Genomic DNA, 20,018 nt, shown 5'->3' on the forward strand with positions numbered 1-20,018 from the left:
ATACCCTAAGGAGGCCTCCTTTAATCTTCCTTGGCAGTCCTGGGAAGAGAGTTGACTGTGTGCTGTGATGATTTTATCAAGCTTTACATAGTTTGTACTAAGAAAGCAAGCAAGTTTTACTTGTAGGTTTTTTTTTTTCAAGTGTATTATGTTAACTATATTAATATATTTATGAAAACAATGCATGCACTCCCATCCTAGGTTTCTCTCATGATCTATCCCCACCCCCAGTTCAGGCACAATGACCAGTGTTGAGTCCCTGAGCACCCCACAGGCTAAAGGGGTCCCATCCATCTTTTCCACTGTAGGAAGAACCTGGATAGGGCAGGCAGGGGCCGTCCCTGGCCACAGGGAGCTTGGAAAGCTGGAAAGAAGGACAGGGGTTAGCTTTAAGGAGCAGAAAGGAAAGAATCTCCTGGGGCTGGCCTAAACAGCAGGGCCCTCATCCCACTCCAGAGAATTCTAGGATTAAGACTAAATGGGAGTCCCAGAAGAACCATGTAGTAAAAACCTTATGAGTAGAGTACAGAAAATTATTTTTGCTGATACATGTGCATGATGCAGAACAGGGCCTGGGGACCTGGGAAGGAGCCGTCTTTGGTGGTGGGAATCCTGTCTTCCGGTCCTCAGATATTAATGTAGCTGTGGTGACGAGTTTTCAGAGTCATGTTTTGGAGTCCAGAGTCGATGGCCAAGAAAGAATTCTTGAGATGTCTTTGGTGCAAAAAAGGAGGTTTTATTAAAGCACAGGGACAGGACCCGTGGGCAGAAAAGAGTTGCTGCTGTCCTCAGCTCCTTGCTGCTCCCTGCTGCCCAGGGTTGTGAGGGGCTAGTGATTCTAGACTTTGGGGTGGGGGGAAAGTAAAGATAAAGGAAGTTCCAAAAGGAATTTTCACATGCTAAAGAAGACACAATATACAGGAGGCCTTGCTATCGTCAAACTAAAGTTGTTTTTCCCTCTACCGAGGCATTAACGATAAGATCGCTGGGAGCTTCCTGGAGGGACATGAGACTCTGCCTGGCTCAAGTATTTGTCAATGGGCTATAGGTTATGGACATTTAACATTTTTTAAAAAAGGATTTATTTATCTATTTATTTATTTATTTATTATTTATTTATTTGACAGAGAGAGAGATCACAAGTAGGCAGAGAGGCAGGCAAAGACAGAGGGGGAAGCAGGCTCCCCACCAAGCAGAGAGCCTGATGCGGGGCTCCATCCCAGGATCCTGAGACCATGACCCAAGCCGAAGGCAGAGGCTTTAACCCACTGAGCCACCCAGGCACTCCTTGACATTTAATTTTATCACCACTTCCTTCTGCCTTGGTTTCCCACATCATACCCCTCTGAACAATTGGACTCTTAAGTCTTTAAGATTGATGAGGGTGGAAGGTCTTAGCTTCTGGAACTTCTTCCTGCTGAATAGGGGTGTAGAGCTGTCCCCACCTATGGGTCAACGTTGGTTGGTCAGTTGGGGAATTCATATACAGGAATTACCAAAGGCAGAGGCAGCTGATCCAAGGTATCTAACATAGGGATATTAGCATACGGCATGCAGACTAAAAATCTCATTAGGTTACCACAATAATACCCATTCTTGAGTAGAAAGAACCCTCTGGGGGCACCTGGATGGCTTCTGCCTTTGGCTCAGGTCACAATTCCAGAGCCCTGGGATTGAGCCCCACATCAGGCTCTCTGCTCAGCAGGGAGCCTGCATCCCCCTCTCTCTCTGCCTGCGTCTCTGCCTACTTCTATCTACTTGCGATTTCTCTCTCTGTCACATAAATAAATAAAAAAACTTAAAAAAAAAAAAAGAACCCTCCGTCAGCTGGAGATTATGACAGTGAAGGAGTCTTAGCAGCAGGCAGGGAGACACCAGAAAAGACAACAAAATAAGGTTAATATGAGAAAGAGGAACCTCAATAAAGAGACTTTCGGTAGTTCACTGAAATTTTCTTTGTTGTCCTTTGAAGAGAAAACTGAGGTCTTCCACTGGTTCACAGGAATAACAAGGCACGGTAGTTTGCTTCCTGGTCTCCTGTGAGGGAGTTACAGGTTTTATTCTAGATATATGAGCCAATGAAGAGTGTCCCTTTAATTCTACTCCAGTGGGAATATATAATATGACCCCCCAGGGACCCTTCCATTTTGGAGTTAAATCCTCTACTGTGTTAGACTTCCCCTCCTTTAAAGAAACCGGGTCTCCAGGGTTTGTATGGGGTGGGCTGCTAGTAACTTTTTATCAGATCAGGTTTAGGGAGGATATGGTTTGCATATTCATTTAGAGATTTACGAATTAACCCAGGCTTCAAGGGAGTTATTAACAGAACATTAGAGTCTCCATCAATTGCTAGGTCTATAGTGAGAAAAGGGTTTTCATATAGTAACTCAAAAAGATTTAACCCTATTGGCTGTTTTGGGGCAAATCCTCATTCCAGTTTTCTTGAGTCTCAATGCTTAAAATCTGGTAACTACAAATATGTGTAATTGAAATATTTTCTCTCTATAGTAACCATCATTTTTTTTTAAGATTTTATTTATTTATTTGACAGAAATCACAAGTAGGCAGAGAGACAGGCAGAGAGAGAGAGGGGGAAGCAGGCACCCTTTTGAGCAGAGAGCCTGATGTGGGGCTCGATCCCAGGACCCTGGGATCATGACCTGAGCAGATGGCAGAGGCTTTAACCCACTGAGCCACCCAGGCGCCCCAGTAACCCTCATTTTTAATCAGAGATAGCCAAATCAAGACTAATTTATTCATAAAACAAGTCCAATTTTAACAAAGTTGGCCTAATTATTTACATAAGCTGAGCAGGAATAGAGCTTGACTATACAGCTGTTTCAGAATCTGCTTTGCTGGAACTATTTACAAGGAACCTCTAGGTTGAACTTTTGGTAGCCTTTCCAGGCCAGAAGTCAAGCCAAGGGCTTGCCAGATATGCCTGAACCACCAGTTAGATTGGGTGGGTTTCTTTCTCGAGGTCCCCAAAGTATCCTGAGGTTCCTGCACCTGCTAGGAAGTGACATTCTTTACTCACCTGGTGAGGCTGCTGGGAACTCTGTAAGCAAGGTATCAGGCCCACAGTTCCAAGGGCCTTTATGGCTCTGGGTTTCATAAAGTCAACCTTAGTTCCTTTAAGCTGTCTGGCCATATCTTAGTCTACGCTTGTCTCTCTCAAATATGACATTCCAGTCAAAGCCTTGGTAAAATCACCAATGTTTCTTTCCAATGGCGTCCTGTTAGCAAGGAGAGCAAATTCTTATGGAACTTACGCTAATGACCGTAATTGCCATGGAAGAAAGACCACTCACTGAGACCTCCTGAATTTCAGAAGGTTCAGGTAGAGAGAAAAGTTAAAGGCTTCAGTTTGTTCACAGAGGAATAATTGTCTTATTATTTCTGTATATCACTGATGTTTTAAGAGAAAGTGTCCGTAGTCTGGAAAAGCAAATATTAGAGAACTAGCAATGTTTTAGACAAGAGTCTTAAACTATAATCATCCTCAGTTTAGTTAGTTCTGGAAATTCTTACCAATTTCCGTTTTGGGATCTTAAAGATATTAAATACCTGTATTTGTCCTGAAAGTCTCTTTTATGAATCCCACTGAAACTGTCTTAAAAATTACCCACGAAAACTTTGAGACAATTAACAATCATTTAAGTCATCTTTTTGCTAACAAATTGCAACAGACGTAACAACGAGCTTATTCAACTTTCAGCAAACCTTGATAGAATAAAAGTTTCACACTTAATGCTGATAAGTTTAAAGACAACGTTTATCAGGGTGCCTCAGTGGCTCAGTTGGTTAAGCAACTGCCTCCAGCTAAGGTCATGGTCCTGGAGTCCAGAATTGTGTCCCACATGTGGCTCCCTGCTCTGTGGGGAGTCTGCCTCTCCCTCTGACCTTCCCTGCTCTCATGCTCTCTCTCTCTCTCTCTCAAATAAATAAATAAATAAATAAATAAAATCTTTAAAGAAAATAAACACATGTTTGTCTTTATTAAAACCAACAAACTTAGTTTCAATACAAAACTATGTTTCACCTGGATTTTATTTTATTTATCATGTTAGGGTAGTCACCATATAGTACATCATTGGTTTTTGATGTGATGCTCCACGATTCATTGTTTGCATACAACAACACCCACTGCTCCTTGCAATAAAAGTGAATTTGTTCCCCGCTGTCAGTTTTGACCTGGGACGCTGGTGGGGAACTCTGAGGTGGGCAGTGGTAAGTCCAGCAGCTGCTCTTTGCTCCTTGATGGAGTGGGGAGTAGGAGGAGCCGTGGTGCAGGAGGCAGCGAGGATGGTCTAGAGGCCAGTTATGCAGGCTGCACCCGAGGTGGTGCAGAAACAGGACGAGGGGGAGACGGAGGAGGTGAAGAGCTGCCTAACGGCAGAAGAAGGATTTCCGGTTCTAGAGCTCATCAGCTCCACAGAGCGGCAGACGCCATGTTTCCCCACCAACCAAAGGAAACAGATGGTTCCTGTCGGGCTGGAGGAGACAGGGAATTTCCCTGAAACAAAGGGAGTTCAGCAGCTGCTTGGGAATGTTTCTGAAAGTCACCACCCCGAGGTAGACTAAGCAGAGACAGTTGGTTCCAATGACAGCCATTAACCCAGGAAATGAATGAGGGCGAAGCCCCCACATACCACTAAAGTAACCTGGGTCTATTAGGATGAATAATGAGAGAGGGAGAAAGTCAGTGCCCCCTTTGCCAGGGAGGGCCAGTGTTTCCTCCAGCAACCAGGCTTTATTTGCAGGAGGCCTATTTAGGTAATTATCATCCGACATGTCTGGACGGAGTTTACTAGCTGACACATTTGGGCAAACACATTCTGTAAGAGGCCCTCAGTTCTTGGTGTAGACCAGTGATGGCCCAGGTACGAGCAATGAAGGTACCCTACATCCATTTGTCCTGTTTCCCGCAGAAGAGATCTGATAGATCCTACTGAGGTCATGCAGTACCTTTTTAAAATTTTGCAGTCTGAATTGTTTCCAGTGGGAGAAAAGGCATCCCAGGGGAGAGTCCTTGGGGGCTGAATAGAGAACGTCCATTACCAAGAAAACCAGCCCTCCCACCCTGACTCCCGGGTGGCATCCTACATGCAGGGTACGTCGGAGGTTCCTGGAGTCATAGCGACTTGAAGTATCCCTCACACGAAATCTCTGTGATCACTGCCTGCCACAAAGGCCCTGTAGGAGAGAGACCTGCCCTCCCCCTACTTCCCCATCGCATTCTAGACTGTGATGGATGCCGTGTATGGACTGAGTTTGCCTTGCTGTGAGGGCTACGTGCACCTTGGCTTCCCTTGACATGAAGGCCCCAAGGTGAAGACCAACTGCCCCTTGGCCTGCCCTGCTGAAGTCTCCCCGTGAAGGTCACAATGTGCCTTGGCTTGCCCTGCTGAAGACCCCGCTGTGAAGACCACATGTACTTTGGCTTGCTTTGCTGTGAAGGCCACTTAGAATCTATTTTTTAAACCCATGGACTATACTAGAGATGTTTTATAAGAGGAAAGTACCCAATTTTGTGACTTAAGTAGTTAGTAGAGGACACTGATAGAAGGCAGTACAAAGAGAAAGCCATCATGATCTAAGCAACATTCTAACATATGTCATCCTCATAGCCAATGTCCCTGGGAAATGGTCCCTGGTTAGGTTAAAGTTCAGTCGGGTACTGTTTTCAGCCAGGTCCACACTGAGGTCTTGCAGCCAGAAGCAGCTAGACCAGGGATGTGAAGGGGATCACATTAGACCAAGGAGGAGGAAACCACACAAAGGAATCTTAAGATTGGCAGCTGTCCCCAGCCCATGACAGAGGACTTTGCCTAAGGACAGGAGTAAAGAGACGGCATCAAGTTTCTGGGTCTTATTATCACCCCGGGCAGGGTACTAACTTCCAGCCAAAAGGCAGGCTTCTCCTTCCGGTAGAGTAGCCATGGGCCAGAGGATTGCAGCCTGAGCAGCAGGCAAAAAAGTGTTCCAGGAAGACCGCACTCCCTGACAAGCTCCTGAAATGAGAGCAAAGGATGAGAAGGAAAGTACTCACCAAGTTTTAACCAAAGCCCAGATATAAAGATTCAAAGCCCCACATTGGATGCTAAATGATGTGGGTTTTATTTTATTTTTTAAAAAGATTTTATTTATTTATCTGACAGACAGAGATCACAAGTAGGCACAGAGGCAGGCAGAGATAGGGAGAGGGAACCAGGCTTCCCACCGAGCAGAAAACCCCATGTGGGGCTCTATCTTAGGACCCTGAGATCATGACCCGAGCGGAAGACAGAGGCTTAACCCACTGAGCCACCCAGGCACCCCATGATGTGGTTTTTAATAGGTGAAATTTGGTGGGGCGGAGTCCGAAGCCAATGGCCAAGAAAGAATTCTCGAGACGTCTTTGGTGCAAAATGGTGGTTTTATTAAAGCACAGAAATGGGACCCATGAGCACTAAGAGCTGCTGCCCCAGGGCTGTGAGGGGTGGCTGATGATATACTGTGTGGTTGGGGGAGATAAGGGAAAAGGGAGGTTTTCTTTTTCTTTTTCTTTCTTTCTTTTTTTTAAAGATTTATTTATTTATTTGACAGAGAGAGAGAGATCGATCACAGGCAGGCAGAGGTGGAGGAGGGGGAAGCAGGCCCCCCGCTGAGCAGAGAGCTGGATGCAGGGCTCTATCCCAGGACTCTGGGACCATGACCTGAGCCGAAGGCATAGGCTTAACCCACTGAGCCACCCAGGCGCCCCAAAAGGGAGGTTTTCAAATGAACTTTTTTCCTATCCTACAAGATATGAGAGGCCTTGCCACTGTCAAGTTAAGGTTGTTTTTCCCTCTAGCAAAGCATTAACCTTAAGAGCCTTGGGAGTTTCCTTCTGGAAGTTAGATGGTTGATAAGAATGCTTTTTTCCTGTGAATCACTAAGACATTTGTAAACTGAGGGAGACTCCTGTCCTGCAGGACTGTAATCTCTGTACGTTAACCATTTGTCTTTCCTCCCCTTGTCTTTACGGCAGCAGAGATAACCTGAGGAAGGTGAGACACAGATCCCACCTGTGCTGTCAGCCTGTGCTCTGTCCTCAGCTTGCCTTCTGCTCTGTCAACAGTATTGTTCCAGTATTCAATGTAGGTCTGGCACATAGCAAGTTCTCTGTCAATGTCATTTGCTATTTTGGGAGGACGTAGTTGCCTCAGCGTCTTCAGACTTCAGAGGTGGGCTGGGGAATATATTCGCCTATGGAGTAATCTCTCCGTTTCAGTGGGTTTCCTGTTCTTAAGCTGGGAGAGAAGGTTAATGCAGGAGGGGGAGCAGATCCATTCATTCTTGAGGTCTGCATTAGGGTAAGGGTGGCCCCAAATTCTGGGGTGTGCCTGGGAGGGGGGCACAGAGGAGCCTGAAGCCCAAGCTACAAAACTTTTCTTTTTTCCAGATCAAAGTTTTGTTTTGCTTTTTAAAAATTTTTATTTGAGTAATCGCTATACCTAACATGGGCTTGAACTCACAACTCCCAAGGTCAAGCGTTGCTTACTCCACCTCCCACCCACCGCTCTCCCCACTCCCCTCCGCCGCAGCCAGCCGGGGGTCCCTCCAGTTCAGTGTTTTTAAATTACATTCCTCAGCATATACACAAACCCAAATCTCTAGTCTTCAGCCTGCCTGGAAGATAAACCTGTTATGTTAACCCCCGGGACAAGGGACTGAGAAATGAGAGAGAGCCAGAGGCAGATAGCGGCTCTACAGCAAACAGGGGTGTTTATGGTGGTGGCAGGAACCCGCAGAGAATGTCCCCCGCTAAGGTGGAGCCCCGGGTGCGGCTTCCAGGCGGTGGGCTGCCTGCGGGGTGGGGTTGCGGAAGTGAGTGCTGCGGGCTTGCAGCGGGGAAATTCCTGGGGAAATTCCTGTGGCTCGCCTGTCCTTAGACTTGCCTTTTAATCAAAAGGGGGTGTGAGGGGCGCCTGGGTGGCTCAGTGGGTTAAAGCCTCTGCCTTCAGCTCAGGTCATCATCTCAGGGTCCTGGGATTGAGCCCCCATCAGGCTCTCTGCTCTGTAGGGAGCCTGCTTCCTCCTCTCTCTCTGCCTGCCTCTCTGCCTACTTGTGGTTTCTGTCAAATAAATAAATAAAATCTTTTTAAAAAGAAATGGGGGTGTGGCTTTATGCTTGTTTTTAACCATCCGTTTCTGAGAAATCACCGGATTTCCCAGCACGCTCTGGAGACTGGGCTAGGAGAAATCACGTGGTGTGTGCCCCGCCTCTGCGGGGGCGGGCGGCAGACAACTCGGGCTCCCTTCCCGGCACGCTGTAGGGGAAGAAGTGCAGCCTTCTGCCCCGGCTCCCACTGGCGCTCCTCCCAGCTGCTGTTCTAGCGCCCCGTCCTCAGTCAGACCTGTGGCTCTGCCCTGCGTTCTTCTGCTCCCTGATCCTGCATGCAAAATGGGACCTTTCGCCCCAACGCTGCTGATGCTGCTGCCCCCACTGCTGATGCTGGTCCTGTACGGCTGCTGGCAAGCAAGAGGCCGGGTCGGATATCAGTATGAGCATCACCACAGATCTGGGGAACGGAATTTAGGTGAGCTGGGAAATGGTGGGCCACGGGGAGGGGCCGCGAGGTGGAGAGCCAGGCACAAGGGTCTAACCTTAAGCACGGAGGTGATCACAGCCTTCTCTCCCTCACCCGCTGTGTTTCCTCCCTCTCTGCCTGCCCTCTCCTTTGCCTCCTCCACTTTTGTCCCTGCTCTTCCCTCTCTCCTTCCTCCCCCCTTCCCAATTTGATTTCACCTTCTTCCCACCTCATTTAGAATTCCTGACCACCCCCCAACCCCCTCTCCCACCCCCCCCCGCCCCCACCCCCGCTCCCCGCTCCTTGGGCCTTCTTGCCCAGAGCTCTAAATTTGAGTTGAAAAGGAGCAAAGGAAGTTTTATGGGTGGTGAAGGCAATGTGGGCTGCTTCTTGGGAAGGATTGGGAAGATGGCCCTGGGGCCATATGAGTGGGGCTGTTGGAACTCCAGGGTAGGACCTGACCTTCGCTGGGCAGTACAGTACGTCCCTGGGAAGAGAGGGGGTTCCTCTCAGCGCTCCCAGGAATGAGCCAAGCCCCCAGAAATCCTGTTCCCGTCCACCTCATCAGGCCTGCCATTTTCCGGGCTGCCAATGGCCCAGAGGGTATGCACCCTCCTGACCTGTGGGAAGGCAGGGTGTGGAGAGCCTCATTATGCCTGTTTTCACTATCCAATTCTAGCACATTTCCAGGCTGTGAGATTCAATGCCCACATGTCTTTCAACACCGGAATGGGTAACAATGAAGGTGAGGTTTTCCATGAAGGGCAAAGGACCATCCCGGCTGTGGAGAGGCAGGGGAATGCTCTGAGGCAGAGATCATGAAGGTAGGTGTGTTTTGAGGTGGGTGACCGTTACCTGATCTTGAGGGGGTAGCTCTCAGGTCCCTGAGGCCAAAAGCAGAGAATTCAGGGAGGGTCTTTTCTGGAAAAATTTCAAAAGGGGTCATGGCCAGAATGCGTCATGGTTTCCCTGAGGGTTTCTTTCTTTCTTTCTTTTTTTTTTTTTTTTTAAGATTTTATTTACTTATTTGACAGACAGAGATCACAAGTAAGCAGAGAGACAGGCAGAGAGAGAAGAGGAAACAGGCTCTCCGTCGAGCAGCAAGCCCGACGAGGGGATCAATCCCAGAATCCTGGGATCATGACCAGAGCCGAAGGCAGAGGCTTTAACCCACTGAGCCACCCAGGTGCCCGAGGGTGGTGTTTTAAAGTAATTTTCACCATAGCTCTATAACCAGCTTCCTGGACTTAACAATCGGGAGTTTCCTTACAGGGCTTGGCTCTTCCTTGCATACTCCATCCTTAAGCACTGGGAAAGCTATCCCAGATGCGGGTTCTGGCACTGTTTGCAAAATTAGTGTTTGCATTGCTGGAGCTGAGGCTGAAATCAGTGTGGCAATATTTCAGTATCGTCTAAGCTCACATATGATAGTGACTAAAGGTCTGTGAAATCCGTTGGGAAAAGAAAAAACTGCACAAGTGTCCTGGATCGGGTGCTGGACTGCCATTGGCCCTTGACTGGACCGACAGAGTTCTCAGGAGAAAAAGGGCTTGCTGAGGGGTCCCTGGGTTTTTGGGGAGTCTCCATGCAGACTTGGGGTGGGGGGGACTGGCTGTGAAAATTCAAGGTGAGGGGTTGGGGGAAGATGGCCCACTAGGGGCCCCCTCTGTCAGTGCAGCGTGGCTGCTGTCCCTTCTTACCTGGCAACCTGACTCCTCAGGACCATGGGGTGTTTTTTCCCACTGACTGAATCACTCATTCTTTCAACAAAAATGTGTTGTTTACCTCGAATGTAGGAAACACTTGATCTTGGAGGCCGTGAATCAAAGATCCTCTTTTTTTGTCTTCCTCTCCAGGTGACATTTCCCCGTATGGATACCAACACCATGGGCACCTCTCGCCTTTCTTGAGACCCAGGGCTTAAATTGGTTTTGAATCCCACGGTGATACTGTAAATGACCCTTCTTTGTCCTGCTCAGTTATTCATTTAGCCCTTTTCTGTGCTCTTGTCACCTCAGAGAATGGGACCACCTTGTCCCAGCACTGTTGAAGTCCTGAAGCCCACTCCTTCTCAGCTCTGGGTGTTGACTTCTCCACAGCTTCACCTGGTAGACCAAGGCTTTCTGCTTCCCATCGCCCTTGATGCATTTCCTCAGATTCCTGTGTCCTCCCTTCTCTCTTTGTGCCTCCATCACTCCCTTAACCCTTCTCCATCCTTGAATTGCTTTCCTTCCCTTTGAAGTCCCAGATCCCTACCCCTTCTCCTTAGTTCAGGATAACATAAATACATCCTTTTGCCTAACTGTCCTTGGAATCTCATGTTTATTGTGAATTCCTCATGTGCACATCATTAAATCTGATTTGATTTTTCCCCTGATAATCTGTCTCCGTCAATTTGTTCTTAGAACACCTGTAAGAATCTCGAAGAGTATAGAAAATTTTTTTCCTCTGTAACAGTGTATTGGAGTGAAGGGGCTCTGTAATGTAAAGTATTTATGATTAGCAAAATGAATGGGGAGTTCTTAAAGAATGAGAAGAGCGGCTCCATGACATGTGTGTGGGGGTGGCAGGAAGTGGTGCAGGGGCTGAGGTGGGGGCAGCTGCACCGGGGAAGACCCTTTCCCCAGGCTCACAGGGTCGGATATAACCTAGAGAGGCCAAATGATGCTCGAAGACAGTAAGCTTTTCCTCCAGTCCCCACACAGACTTTGAGAGTGTTCCAAAGGCCACCCAGCCCTGGTCCCAGGAGTTCCCACCAGGCCAGGGGTCTCCTTACCACCCAGGGGCTCTGCCCAGCCCCTCTGATCCAAACAGAAGATGGGAGAAAAGTGGAGGATTTTGCCAACTCATTGCTGTTACTTTAGAAGGCTTCCCTACAACCTCTTTTCCTTTGTACAACATTCAACCTAAGGACACAAACCATTTTGTGGCAGGACTCCTAGCTGGCCTACTCAACTCTTTTTGTCTTCCCTTCTTCCCTTCTGAAGCGAGCCCACTTTCTTCCAGAAGTTTCTAGTCCATTTGATGCATGCCAGCAGGGAGGATGTTTTTGGCAACAAACAAGTTGTTTGAGAACAGCCTCCCCCACTTGCTGGTCTATCTGGAGGCCTGAAGCCCTTGGCAGCATGACCTGGATACTGGGGAGAGGAGGGAGTGCCTTGGGCGCTGAGGGAGAATGGGATCAATCCTCTCCACCCTGATTTGGTCAGCCCCTGAAGGAGCGGGTGACCTCACAGGGACACGGTCCCCTCAAAGAGGTGGCCTGTCATCTGCATGGGTTTCAGACTCGGCGGGAACCAGGGAGGCCCCAGGCACGAAACCAAAACAGGGGCCAGGAGCTCCAACAAAGACAGATATTTCTGCTCTAAGTTCAGGTGAACGCTCACGACCTTCGTTAGTCACTGCTCCCCACAGACATGAGAGGAGGGAGAAGCCCCCAAAACACAGATGGAGTGACTAGCATCCAGGTCGGTGATGGTGGGTGATATATTATGGATGACTTCAAGAGAAGGAGCCATGAGGTATTTCTTGGACACCAGGCTATAGTACCCACAAATCCATACCTACCTCACCTTCACTTCCTGCCCCGAGGAAGCTTCCAGAGAGCCCTCCCAAACATGTGTAAGTAAATTTACATTCAACTCAGACAAGTTTGAGCCTCCTTCTGGTTTTTTAGGTCTTTGTGCTATCTCCACTGAATGTAGGATGAGTAAGGCCCCCCCAGTGTGCCGTGCTAGCCTTGGTTCTGTATTTTCTGCTAAGCAAGGCTGTGTGATGGGTCCGTGGGAATACGGGGAGGGGGTAGGAACTTTTCTCGTGACCTCCCCCTACACTCAGGGACATGCTAAGACGTGCTAAGACTGGACTCCCTTGTAGTGCAGGTTCTTGGGTTTGGGGGTGTCTTCCCAGACTCTCTGCCAAAGGAGATACCATGCACACCAGCTGTTTCCAGAAGCCCCCACTCCGTGGGAGGTTGAGCCAACTGCAACTCAGAGGAGGAGAGGCCGGGAAGAAAGCGCTCAGGGATGGAAACACAGGTCCACAGTGATGCGGCCATTGTGGGCACCTGCTCGTGGAGGCAGCAGGAAGCTCACCTTTGCCTTATCTCCTCCTCTACCCTATTCCTCCCAGATGTGGACAGCTCAGAGGGCAGAGGTTGGGGGATGGTCCTTGTGGTCGGGGTCTCTCTGTTTCTAGTCCTGGAACTCCTGCTGATCTGGGAGGGGTCTGAGCAGAAATGTCCTGCTCCTGAGAGAGACAGAGAAGACTGAGAAGGATGGAGGGTGTTGCACCTTGTGGAATACAAGATGTCCACCCCAACCAGAGACTCTGCTGCAGAGGAGAGCCTAATCCTCTCCTACCTGGAGGGATGGAGGGAGGCGGAGAGGTAATCCAGACAGAGAAAGATGGGGGAAGGAGGGAGAAAAGTGAGCCCAGGGTTTCACTCATATCAGTCGCAGGAGAGGAGGACAGGCGGAGGGAAAGAAAGGGTGGCATGAATTTGGGAGCTGTACCTGCTCAGGGGAGGCCTGTTTCCCTGCTCCCCAGTGAGGCAGGGGAAAGACTGTGCTGTCCCAGCAGGGCGGGGTGTGTGGGGGGGAGGAGCTGCGCGTGTGGCCCCCACCACCTTCAGACCCCGCGCCCTTGCCCCTAGCTGTCTTCCCACCCATTGAAAACCATCTCCCTGACACTCAGGGGCGCGGGTCTCAAAGCACAGAGCGGGGGCGCCTGGGTGGCTCAGTGGGTTAAGCCTCTGCCTTCAGCTCAGTTCCTGGTCTCAGGGTCCTGGGATAGAGCCTCACATCAGGCTCTCTGCTCAGCGGCTAGCCTGTCTCTCTCTGCCTGTTTCTCTGCCTACTTGTGATCTCTCTCTGTCAAATAAATAAAATCTTTAAAAGGAAAAAAAAAAAAAAAAGCACAGAGCAGCCCTAAAAGTCTTCTCCCCGGCCGAAACTGAGACAGAGAAGAGGTCGTCAGATTTGAACAGCTCCCTGTGGTTGTCAAAGGCTCTGTACACACATGTTCAGCTGGACCCTTTCCCACGGTTCGTGGACTAGGAAAGGCTTTTGTGTCTGCTTTGCCAGGGAGGACTTGTGCTTTCAAAACACCCAGTGCTGTTCTGAGTCACACTGCTTAGTTTAGTTAGAACTCAGACTTCATCTGTTCCCATGCCCCCAGCCTGGCCCTCTAGAGCCCTTAAAGACTGTGCCGCACCCTGCCTCCAGCTGCATCCCCAGTACCCAGCTGGAAACATCCAATATTGTCTTTCCCAAGGATGGTCTGGGTCCCATGATATTGTGTGTGTGTGTGTGTGTGTGTGTGTGTGTGTTTGCATGTGTGTTTTAAGATTTAAATATTGGGACGCCTGGGTGTCTCAGTTGGTTAAGCTGCTACCTTCAGCTCGGGTCATGATCCCAGCGTCCTAGGATCGAGTCCTACATCGGGCTCCTTGCTCAGCGGGAGCCTGCTTCTCTGTTTGCCTCTGCCTGCCACTCTGTCTGCCTGTGCTCACTCTGACAAATAAATAAAACCTTAAAATTTTTTTTTTAAATATTTATTTGAGGTGCGGGTGGGGCAGAGGGAGAGGAAGAGACAGTCCCAAGTAGCCCTGCTTTGAGCTTGGAGCCCAACACAGGACTTGATCCCACGACCTTGAGATCACGATCAGAGCCGAAAACCAAGAGTCAGACCTTTAACTGACTATGCCACCCATGTGCCCCTGGGTCACAGTTTTTAAAAAAGAAAGGACATGAGTTGATTAAAGAGTTCTTCTGGGCAAAAAGCAATGAGATCCACCCCCATGTCCTCAGCCTCAGCAAGTGCTAGTGGTTGAATCATGCTGTCATTGACCACTTCCCCCAACCTGTACAGCAGATGGGCCTTTGAAGATATTCCCCACCAGGTGAGGGCCAGCGTGTCCCCTGTGACTGTCTGGACACTGGTTGCAGATGCTCCTGCTCAGATCCAGGCCCCCAACTCCACCACCATCGTGGCCACATCTGTTCTCCCTTTGCAGGGACCTCGGCCCCTGTGGGCCCTGCAAGATGGAGTCTCTCTGCTCCCTAGTCCCCAGAGACAGCTGTGCTCAAACTGCATCCCCTCCAGCAGGGGTAAAAGGAAGTGCCTGGGCATGGGGCTAATTTCTCACATGTTTATTTCCTCTAAAGACTTAATATGAATGATTCCAGCCTTATTTCTTTCTTTCTTTTTTTTTTTTTTTTAAAGATTTTATTTATTTATTTGACAGAAATCACAAGTAGGCAGAGAGGCAGGCAGAGAGAGAGAGGAGGAAGCAGGCTCCCTGCTGAGCAGAGAGGCTGTTGCAGGGCTGGATCCCAGGACCCTGGGATCATGACCTGAGCTGAAGGCAGAGGCTCAACCCACTGAGCCGCCCAGGCGCCCCTCCGGCCTCATTTCTGCTGTGAAAGAAAGGTCGTGGCCTTCCGTGTTTACTGCAGTTGTGGTTTTATAGTTTCTGAGAAAATGAAACCATGGTATTTCACAGAATACTGAAATAGCAAGGAATCACATGATGGCAGGTTTAGAAGGTTCTGGAGGCAGGGGCTAAGAAGGGAGACACCTATGACCTCATGATCCCACTTTATTTATTAATTCATTTTAGCAAAACGATGGAAACAAGCTGAGCTATCCCTTGTACTAAATACTTGGAGGTGCCAACATGGGGTCCGCAACACAGCCTGGGTTCCAGGGAACTCGAGGACACCTGTGCCAGTCCAGGTTCCCAAGAAATGATGGTAAGGGGAACAGCTTTACCAAAGCAAGGAGCCCTTGATTCCAAGAATTGAGCTTAGCAACACCAAACAAACTAACACATAAACAAGTAAATAGCAGTGGAGGGAAAATCCTTCCAAATGACTTCTGTTTCCTCAACACAAAACAACAACAACCCAAACAGGGATAGTGGGGACCACACAGAAAATGGCCCTGTGGCCACCCCTGTCCTGGTTGTGGCTGATGGACACCCACCTGGGACAGCTGGAGAGCCGGTCCAGAGGCCTGTCCTGGGGCCTCACTTATGAGCTGTCCCGAGGTGCCCATGTGTGTGTCCCCTGTGGCCGGCATCCCAGGCTCCTCTGGCTTCAGCTGTGGGGACGCTGTTCTACTCTGTCCTGACGGTTGCAAGAGACCTTCTCCCTGGCCCCTGTCCAACCTCACACGTGAACTCAGGGACTCGGAGGATTCAGCTGGGGCAGCTGGAGGAGTCTGACCTCTTTCGCGATCACACGTCGTGAGCAGGGCGGGCCCCTGCGTGCAGCCTCTGTGGCGGGGCACATGTCCAGCCTGGCCCCGTGTCCTCCTCTGGTGGCGCCGGGTGGGCGTCTGGCCCCATCAGGAAGCAGGGGCTCCTCCTCCTTCCTGGGGGGCAGAGGACAGCTCATGACCCAGGAGGCACAGCTCACTCAGATGGCCTGGGAGACTCACCCGGCCTCCTTCCCCTCTCTCCCTCAGAGCCCTCCAAGTTCTGCCCAGTCTCTCTAGAGAGGTGCAGCCACCTCAAATCTTCCTCTCAGCCCCTGGTTCTCTCCTGCCAAGGACACCCCTGGTGGTGGGAGCACCATCATGCAGCAGCTGCTGCCTGGTGGAAGCCCAGGGTCCCTGGGAAGCAGGAAAGGCCCCAGTTTATCCGGAAATTCTGCATCCATGTCTGTGAGGTCATGACGCCCCTGACGCTGTCTCATGGTCACTGTGGCTTCCAAGGGCTGCCTCTCCCTGGTCTCATGACCTTCCCCCATTTCACCTTCTAGCCCTTCCCTTTGCCTGGGCTGATGCCACCCCACAGGGAAAGTAGCCCCATTGCTGAGTTTCACCCTGTTACCTTCAAAGTAACAAAGGGTATTTGTGCCCACGGAGATTTGGGGAGTCTAGGGCTTCTCAGAGGGGTTTTACACACCACAGTGCCCGACAGGCCTCCACACTTCTCTCCCAGCCCCCTCCCCTCTCTTGCTCTTGAGTCCAAGTAAGCACAGCCCTGGTCAGAGTATTCCCCATATCACTAGGAGGAACAATTTTCTTCCCCAACCCTATCTTGGGCCTGGTCCTACTTCCCAGATATACTGGTTCAGCCATCTCTCTACAAAAGCAAAGGTCTCAGCTTTTATTTTGTAAAGGCTTTATTTATTTATTTGAAAAGAGAGAAAGCAGGAGCAGAGGAAGAGAGAGAGAGAGAGAGGGAGCAGACTCCTCACTCAGATGGGAGCCTGTCCCAGGACTGGGTTCCACGGTGGGATCAGGACCCTGAGATCAAGACCCAAGACAAAAGCAGAGGCTTCACCCACGGAGGCTCCCAGGAGCACCGTGGCTTTTAGAAATGGAAAGCATTGAAATTGTTTTTCTTCTCCGTCATTGGCAGACACATCAGTCAGCCTAAAGACAACGCCAAGTCATTTCGAAGTCTGTGTATGCGATGATTCGGTTTGTCTCTGTTACATGATTATTTTCAATTAATGATCTACAGTACATGTTTCTGCCAATGCCTAGGATTCCTCAAAAAGCTTTGTCTGGGGAATTCAGAAGCCAGTCTTGGAACCCCTACTCTGTAGAGGCTTTCTGCAAATCTGAGGTGACAGGGTACAGTGGGCAGGTCCACTGCTCCCACCGCAAGCCGAGCCCAGGCCCAGGTCTGACCCCAGTTTGCTTGAACCTGTCAGGCCGCCGGCTGCTGACGCTCAGGCTCTGAACTCACATGCAGGCAGCCCCATCCGTGCCTCTCTGGAGCTTGGAATCCTTTGAACTTCTGAACATGAACTCCTGATTCCCTGAGCAGCCTCACAACAGGGGCCAGACCTCAGAGCCTCTCCTGACCCGGGAATGTTCCCAGACGTCACAAGGGGGCGCCACACACTAGCTGTCCTGCCCTGATTATGGGAGGCTGGTCACAGGGGGGATCTGGGATTAAGTGAGAATTGTTCATTTGCTTCTCTTGATTGCCAAGTTCAGTGGAACATAGAGAAGTAACAATGGTGAGAGCAGAAATGAGAACTATCGTTTTGCAGAACTTAATGCTTAATCTCAAGCAGGGAAGCCGTCCCCTCAGAGCAGGAAGAAGCCAGAGCTTAGCTTAGAGGCTCATGGACCTCAGGCAGGGCACTTCGTGACCAGCGGCAGGGATAACTGCCCAGGAGGAGAGGGTTCCAAAGGCTGAAAGAAACGTATTTTATTGTGTCCAGGGGAGATGGGTCCTTAGGAAATGATTTTTTGGGTAAAGCTTTAGTGTTCTCTCCATCCAATGTGGGGCTCGAACTCACAACCACGAGATACAGACACGTTCCGCTGACTGAGTCCCCCAGGCACCCCAGCAACTTGATATCTTTGATTATCTAGGAATGCAAGCCTGATTGCTTATAACAGGAAGCTAATGATCACATTATTTTCACATACATTTTCAGTATCTGCGGTGCCTGGAGCCCACCTGAGCTGGCAGAAGGCTCTGCGCAGCGACGAGTCCCAGCCTTTCTGACCACCACTGCTCGGTTTTTGAATGGAAACCCCAGGCCTTATCCACTCCCAATACCAACGGGGAACAGTCAGGGGCAGTGTGCGGTTCCCAGACTGTGGGGGATGGGGTCCTTCTGTTTGGTCCCTTCCTAGGTCTAGGGTCCATGGGAACAGGGGGTGGTGCCCTGCGGTCTCCCTCAGCCAGGACACAGTCACCTTCTCGGTTACTGCCCATACATACAGCTGCACCTGTCTTGTGTGTCCCCTCCTGTGTAGATGAAGGCTCCCGCTAATCTGGCTCTTGGAGGCCAAAACCCCCCAGAATTGGTGAGCCTGGTTGAGCACTGAGAGCTGTCAGGGCCCTTGCCACCACACCCAAGAATGCTTGAGTTCAGGGCAACAGGTCATGGAACCAGTAAGATGGGGCCTAGGTCCACTGTCCCCACCTCAAGAAGACTTCCTTGTGAGGAGGGACCCTGGGAATCACCACACAGTCACCCCAGGGCACATCCCTTTTAGCGGATGAGTTCGGGTGTATGGAACCCAGAGGATTAGCTAAAAGGATAATTCGACTGTAAACATTCATAGGCGCCTCCTTGGGCCACTGCTGCTTAATTTATGTCTAAAACCTCTGGTACTGGAGGTAGAAATACCGACCCCAATGAAAAAATGTTATTGTGTCCTGAAAGCATGTTTTGGTACTCATCAGGCTGGGAGCCCCAGAATATGGTGCTCGGCACCCATTTGGGTCCAGATATGACCAGACAGAAGTGACGGGGACAGCGTGTGTGCAAAAGCGCCGTCCTGCTAAACCGCTGACAGCCTTCAGGGTCACCACAACGGCCCTTACGAGAAACTTCCCTTCTGTAAGGAAGGATAAGAAGTGCACTTAGAAGCAACGGTTGCAAAATCAAACAAACAGGACGCTAGATGAATCGGCATACAGAAGCTTCCAGAAGGCCTCAAAATCCAGACTAGCTTCATGGAGAGATTCCTTGCAGAACACCCGTGAGAAAGTCCAGACCCGGGATGTTCAAGGTGACCGGTGACTGTGGCTGGTTTTCCCTCTCGGAAACCACAGACTAGTTCTGGGGGTGAAACTGGCCAGTTTGCAGAACCTGATAGAACAACAACAACAAAGCTCCCCTCCCCTCAGCTGATATGGCACTTGGTCCCCAGAGGGACAGAAAGGGCTCCTCCACCTTCCGCAAGGTATTGACTGAGGAAGATAAAGCAGCTGGAGGCTGGGTCCGCCCAGGACAGCATTGAAGCCACAATCCAGTTCCTCGAGGAACTGGGAGTCCCGACCCCACCTCACACATCTCTGGGATGCTAGAATGCGGCTCTGGAGGTCAGCTGACTTCTCCCAGTCCTTTTTCCCCACCCCAGACCTCTGCTGTTTACCCCCAAGGGCTTGAACTTGCCTTGTGGCCTGGGGCTCTGAGATGTCCGTATCAAAGGACAGACTTCAGGGAGGTGATCAGATCAGCAGGGGCAACCACATTTGGAACGTGGGGCCCCGGGAAATCCCAAGTGCAGGGAGTCGGAAAGTCCCTGTTGCATCCGTCTGCATCGTGTGTACGCATGCGCGGGAGGCGGGTGCTACTTTCTACCTCCAGGTGGGATGCCCCAAATTCAGGACTCTGTTCATCGACATAAATGAAGTCTTTATAGAAGTCCCCAGAACGATCCTGGGAACCAACACCACTACTTTTCTGGTTCACAGTCTCTGGGGTCATCTTCGGCAAAGGAAAGCTGCTTTCAGCTTGGTTTCATCAAATCAGGCCCGGCTTCAGACGGAGCAGCTTTAAGTATCGTGCGGAAATCCCACTTGCACTCTGCCTTCTCAGACCGGCTCATGCTCTCTCCCACAAGGTCTGTCAGCGAGAAAAATAGCTTGGGATGATGGCGACTGTGCCCAACGTCTCGTGAAGTTGTGAAGGGTGTGAATATCATTGAGAACAAGGCAACGGAATAGATAAAATAAAAATAGCATAAACATCTTTA

General features: G+C 50.0%; 2 long non-coding RNA genes across 2 annotated transcripts; both read left to right on the plus strand.

Annotated features, from left to right (window-relative positions):
• The first annotated feature begins 8,259 nt into the window (after window positions 1-8,259).
• Window positions 8,260-10,935, plus strand: LOC131838250 (uncharacterized). The gene is made up of 3 exons (XR_009356532.1): window positions 8,260-8,564; window positions 9,235-9,379; window positions 10,412-10,935. It is a non-coding gene; the product is annotated as an uncharacterized LOC131838250 (long non-coding RNA).
• A 6,615-nt stretch (window positions 10,936-17,550) lies between these two features.
• LOC131838264 (uncharacterized) lies at window positions 17,551-20,018 on the plus strand. Its single transcript, XR_009356539.1, has 2 exons — window positions 17,551-19,362; window positions 19,738-20,018. It is a non-coding gene; the product is annotated as an uncharacterized LOC131838264 (long non-coding RNA).

The sequence above is a fragment of the Mustela lutreola genome, chromosome 1 (genome assembly GCF_030435805.1).
Source record: "Mustela lutreola isolate mMusLut2 chromosome 1, mMusLut2.pri, whole genome shotgun sequence".
Lineage (NCBI taxonomy): Eukaryota > Metazoa > Chordata > Mammalia > Carnivora > Mustelidae > Mustela > Mustela lutreola.